We start from the raw sequence: 5784 nt of genomic DNA, 5'->3' as shown, positions 1-5784 counted from the left end.
AGGGTTCTAATAATCACTAGTTTGGGCCAGCGAGCTACCAGAGGGTTGTTTCGATTGTTAAATGCAAAACTTATATGTACAGATTGAGAAGATTGTTGTTGTTGTTGTTTATTTGGACACCCATAATAGGCTATTTATTTTCCTGCACTCCAGCCCCCATTCTTCTGAATGCTTTTGAAGAAGTGTATGACTGTTGCTTTTTTTAATCTTTCTCTTCCCCCTCCTCACCTATTGTCTGAGAAGAAAAATGGATTTCCTGTTGGGCTAAAATGAGAAGGAAAGAGGGAAATCTGATTCAGGCGCCAATCTTGCTGTCTGTCAAGCTTAGTAATATCATTTTAAGTGGCCTTGTATATGAATGCATGCAGATACCAAATTACTGTTTTGCTCAAAACTAGCTTTTTGGGCCACCAGATTTTGAACACTGTGGGGAAGACTTTATCCTTGAATTGCTTCTCTAAGCTATGCGCAGAAGTTGTGCAGTACATATAATGGAGTTGTTAATTATATTGCAGCATGCATATAGTTATTTAAGTTCTGCATGTACCCAACTGGTGAAGTACTGAAAATGAGCATTTTATTTTGCAGGATTATTTTAATTCCCTTATTGTAAATACAGCTCTTGATCCATCAAGAAAGACTCTCACAGTAGGATTCTTCCATGTTTTCAAAGGCTGCTCTCTCCCACTGTTTCCTAAACTGCTATTCTTTTAGGTCTGTCTTGAGCACCTGTGCAAGAAAATAGGAAAGCTGATTTGAAATTTAGTTTCCTTTTCAGTGGGGAATTGGAAAGAGAGGAAGGGAGAGGAGAAAGGACAAGGGAGGAAAAGAAGGATTAGTCCATGTTACTATACCACTAATGAAAGTGTGCTTCCCAGTGAATGAAAGAAATTCGCTCTGCTTTCACGTCAGTAGAAGGACTAATGATATGGAGAAGTTGACTACTGACGTGTAACGCTCCGTAAATTTGTGTATTTTCAGGTTTAAATTGAAAGTAATTAGCATCTTCTGTCACTTCCAAGGAAGTATTTTTCTGCCACCTGCAGTACATATTGTTCCCAATGCGTCTCAAGTGAGCATAGCACTCCCTGCACACATAAAACCCTTCAGCCTAAGCACGGTCCCTACAGGCCTAAATACTGATACTTTTCTCTCTACAGAAGAGAGTTTGGATGAGGCTAACGTGCTGAGAGGCATGTTTCTGAAGGAGCATGTTTTCAGAGTCTTGGGTGTTTATTTTCTCTTTCGTGAAGATAGCTGATACCAGCCAAAAGGTTGAAAGTCTGCCGGGACCACTACAGGAGTAAAAAAAATCCTATCTTTCATACCAGTTTTGAGGAAAAACATATGAAATAAAAGGCAAAAAAAAGTTGGTACAAAGCCTACTTACTAGCTGTGCTACTGATACACTGTGATGCTTTAGCCAGATAGATAGATACCCGTGGATTGTAATTTGTTTAGTGAGTGTTTACCCTTTCCATCATTTCTTTCCTCCTCATTTGAGATGCTGTATAATTACACCTCACAGAACAGTTTTTAAACATTTCTACTATGTATCTGCATTTTTTTTCTCCTTTTGTTTAGGGATGACTTTTTTTTTCTCTTGGAGACTGATTTTATCCACGCACAGGTGTGCTACCTCAGTTTTTCTTAAAGTATGACCTTCTGAACTTATTTTCTGTGAAAGCCTTATTTTCTTTTCTCTTTAGTATAAATTCCAGATAATTCTTTACTGAATTTGAACTAGTAGCTTTGCCTAAGTTCAAGCAGACTTACATAACTATCTTTCTCATACAAAGGGCTTTAGCAAGATTTTAGGCAGTTTAAAATTCCCCCGCAATGGGGAAAGAAGAATGAATTCAGAAAGCCAAATTATTCTAACTAAAACTGAACAGCTGAACTGCATTTTGAGGGTGGAGCAATCAAAAAAGATGACCCTTTGTCTTAACAGAGCCACAAAGCCTTAGGCTTAAGGGAGCCATTAAAAAGGGGCTGCAGTTCATCTAGTTTTTGCAGATTTTTTTTTCTTTCTTTCTAGCTCATTTCAGCCATCTTTCTTTCTTTTGCCTGCCTTCTCTGTAGCATGCAAATACTTTAACTGTTCCTGATTATTTTTTAAATGGTACTTTCTCATGCTTTTGTTAAACATTTTAACTAAGCATATTTGTAGAATTTCAACTGAAAAGCTTTTTAATGCCAACTAGAACCCCCAAAAGTTTGTTTCCCCCAGCATCTTAACCTTCCTTCTAAATTGTAGATGTTTCCACTTGATATTTTAATAGTAGTTTGCCAGTCTCTAGGTACCCTCTGTTCATATACGCCTTGACAGACTCTTCTCCTAGCAAGATCCATGCCAGAGGAATCACTGATTCCTAGAAGCTTCCAGCAGCCTCAAAGGAGTGGGGAGCAGATTGTGCATGTCTAAGCGAGGTCAGGAAGTAAACAAGCCTGACTGTAGTTTGGTCTCCGACTGCTGCTGACTTGAGCATAGCATGGTGCTGGAGAAAGGCAGGAGGCTTGCAGGAGAGGCTTCTTTCAGGTACTTGTCAGCTCATCGTTCCTGCCTGCGGTGCTCAGCCCAGTGGGATGCAGAAACTGAGTGCAAGAGAAACACGTGAATTGCTCTTGTACACGGCAACTGGAGAGCTGCACTTGAGAACAGTCAAGCTTGTACCTAGCAGCTGCTGTGTGCCTGGGGAGCTTGCCTGCTCGGATGGTGGGTATGTTGCAGGCATTTCACCTGCAAGGAGTAGAAGTGACTGACTGCAGCTCTTCCTACACCACAGACACTGCGTGGAGTGGCTGGGCATGCGGCTGGGCACCCGGGGTCTGCAGCCACAACGCGCCATACCTAGTTAGGGACGTAGCTCCTGTGAGAATAATGACTTCTGTCACCAGTTGCCACCTGACAGCTTGTTGCTGTAGCTTCCACTCATTGAACCTGGCTTGCTGGTGACAACGAAAGCCACTTTTCTTCTGCAGAAAGGGCAGTGAGTGCTGATTTAGGCAGTCTGTACTGTGCCACGTTTTGCTTCATGTTCTGTGCCACTTTCCCACTGAAATTTTACTCAGGGCTTTTAATTATGACTGGGAGATTTACCAACTGTACTGGCAGTCTTGCATTGCAGGCTAAAAACTCTCCACCTGGGCATCTTGTAGGAGCTTCTCCAGGCTGGTAGCTGTGTATGTTCCCTCAGCAGTGGAGGTCAGCACAGCGTGCTCCAGGAACCTGCACTTGCTGTGGGAGCAGCACAACCCTGACCGGTACCTGCACAGCCCAGGGAGGGAGACTGCAGCTTTTCGGGCTCTGGGCCACTTTGATTAGTAGAAGAGACGCAGAGGTAAGGTTACGAGCTCTCCCTATTAACACTGTTTTGAAGCTATTGTAAAATAACTCCTGCGTTAAGTTCCTCATTACTCTCAGGGGAGTAAATGAGTGTCCTGTTTCCCAATGGAAGGTCGCTAAACGGAGACCATAAATCTAAGTTTTTTTCTCTCTGGCCATTGATTTAATAACAAAGGGCTTCTCCCCTTTGGCATCAGTTGGGGCAGCATATGCTTTTGCCTCATGTACATATAGCTGCTGTGTGGGTTTGCTTTCCACTTTTATCAGTAGTGTCTACTTTGGTTCTGGATTACTGCCCTCAGCCGAGAGATGATCCCTACTATCACAAAGTAGCTTCCTGGCAAGGGTATGTGTGACATATTTAAATGAGGAACTTAGACTTCATTCTGCATGAACACGTTTGTAGGCCGATGTTCAATACTTCCTGGATCAGAGAGCAGCTAAGGGTGAAATAGGAAGTAAATTCAAGTCCGCAGCAAAACAACCAGATCGAGTTCCTAAAAAAAAATTAATCTCTAACAAATCCCCCACTTGTGTTACTTATTTACCTTGTAAATTGGCTTGCTGTCATCAGTGATTACTTCTGAAATTGAGTCTATGAACTGGAGTACAATAGCTTTTCTTAGTGATGCCAGCATGAGGCAAGTTTTGCAGGGTTACAGACTCTTCTTGTGGATTTCAGTCAAAGCCTCCATTTTCTTTCCACATCGATTCCTTCCTTTTTTTTTTAAAAATTTTTATTTTTTTCTATTCCCAGTCTCTTTTATTGCGTTTGAGGATGACAGGAAGAAATACTAGTCTTGGAGCCGCCTTCTCCAGTACCTGGGTGAATTAAGAGCAGTGTGGGTAAAAGGCACCAAGTCCCAATTCTCCGCAGCCTTTATATCCTCTCTAGAATCGCTTTGCAGAGGTATCATCAATCTGTATACAGCAACAGGGCACCAGCCCGACGTATTTACGGTGCTACTAATGGGCCTGTGCTGTAACCCCGTGGAGCTGCAGCACGCCCGTGGGTGCCGAGCTGGATGCTGCGGCACTGCAGGCCTGCTGGCCGGGGTACCTACCTGATCGCCTTCCTTCCTTCCCCCCGGGGGGCAGCTTATAGCCTGCTGCCTGTTTGTAACACAGCCTGGAAATGCCAGAGACTGGAAATCGGACCCAGTGTGCCATTCACGGAGTTACAAATGGGAATCATTTAAAGCTCAAAACACCTCCTGCGTTTCCTCCCCCTTCCTTTTGTAAAGGTCAAGCTATTTGTGAAGAAACATTAAGCCAGCTGTAGAGAGGTTGCAGGACCATTCCAGCTACACTGTGATGTGATTTTTATTTCCCACTCTAACAGGCAATGTCAGTCATAATTAGTGTTATACATAAATTCCTAGCTGAGATGAAGGCCTCACACGATTTGGGACTAAACTACGTAGAGTGCTGCTCTTGTGGCTCTGTAGTTTCAATTAACAGATTCAGGGATGAAAAAACACAGTGAGAGATGATCACCGAGGTCAGAGAGGTTATCTTTTTCATTGCAGCTGCCATCTTAACGGAGAAAATACAAATTAAAGGGAGTTTGATTAACCTGACTGGGGATATGGCTGCCACAGCGCATCAGCAGGAAAAGCATGGTCAGGACAAAATTCTCTCCATGACCTTGCTCACTGCAATAAGCATCCCAATCCCCAGTGGGTATGGTAATGACATGGAGAGCAATCCTGCTGTAGCCTAGCTCTGTTTCATCAGTGAAGCATGTAAGCAGATTATTACTGGGCTGATCAATGCTATTGCCAATCAAGAAACTCTTGTGATTTTAGAGCAAAGCACAAGAAAGCCAGAACATGAAATAAATACCTCGCAGTGCTGGGCACAGACAGAAATCCACCATTGTAGTCCAGGAAAGTGCCTTTTCTCTTTTAAGGGGCTCTGGAATCCCATCCTCAGAAACTCGCAAAGGATATACTATCCGAAAGGTCAAGAAAAAGCAGCACTTCACAGGGCTGGCACTAGCACAGGCAAAGTAGGTCTGCCTGCTGTAGGAGACCATCAGCAGTGACAACGCACCTACGGATGTGCTTCATAGTTGGTCTGTGCCTGAGTTGTGGAGAGCTGGGTGAGGTGAAAGCTGCTCAGAGATGTTACTACAGAATTAGCTTTAATTCAGAAACAGCGGTTGCCACCTTGCTCCTTGGGCCCTCAGTAGTATTAGGAATGTTTTCTGTCCCTCCGTCCCTGCCAGTTCCATTTTGTGCCTATTCTTGGCCTGCGTGCCATGTTGCAGCCCCTCAGTCCAAGGAGAAGAATGAGGTAGTGAAAACACACGGCAAAAACTAACTTGCTTCCATTGCTGAGCTGAGCTGAATCAACCCTGAGTTTGTATATATTTTCTTCACAAGTCTGTCTTCCTTTATCCAGTAAAACATTAACCTTATTTTATTTTATTTTAT

This window comes from Anser brachyrhynchus, assembly GCF_964034855.1.
Source record: "Anser brachyrhynchus genome assembly, chromosome: 2".
Taxonomy (NCBI): domain Eukaryota; kingdom Metazoa; phylum Chordata; class Aves; order Anseriformes; family Anatidae; genus Anser; species Anser brachyrhynchus.
This window is presented reverse-complemented; position numbering follows the sequence as displayed.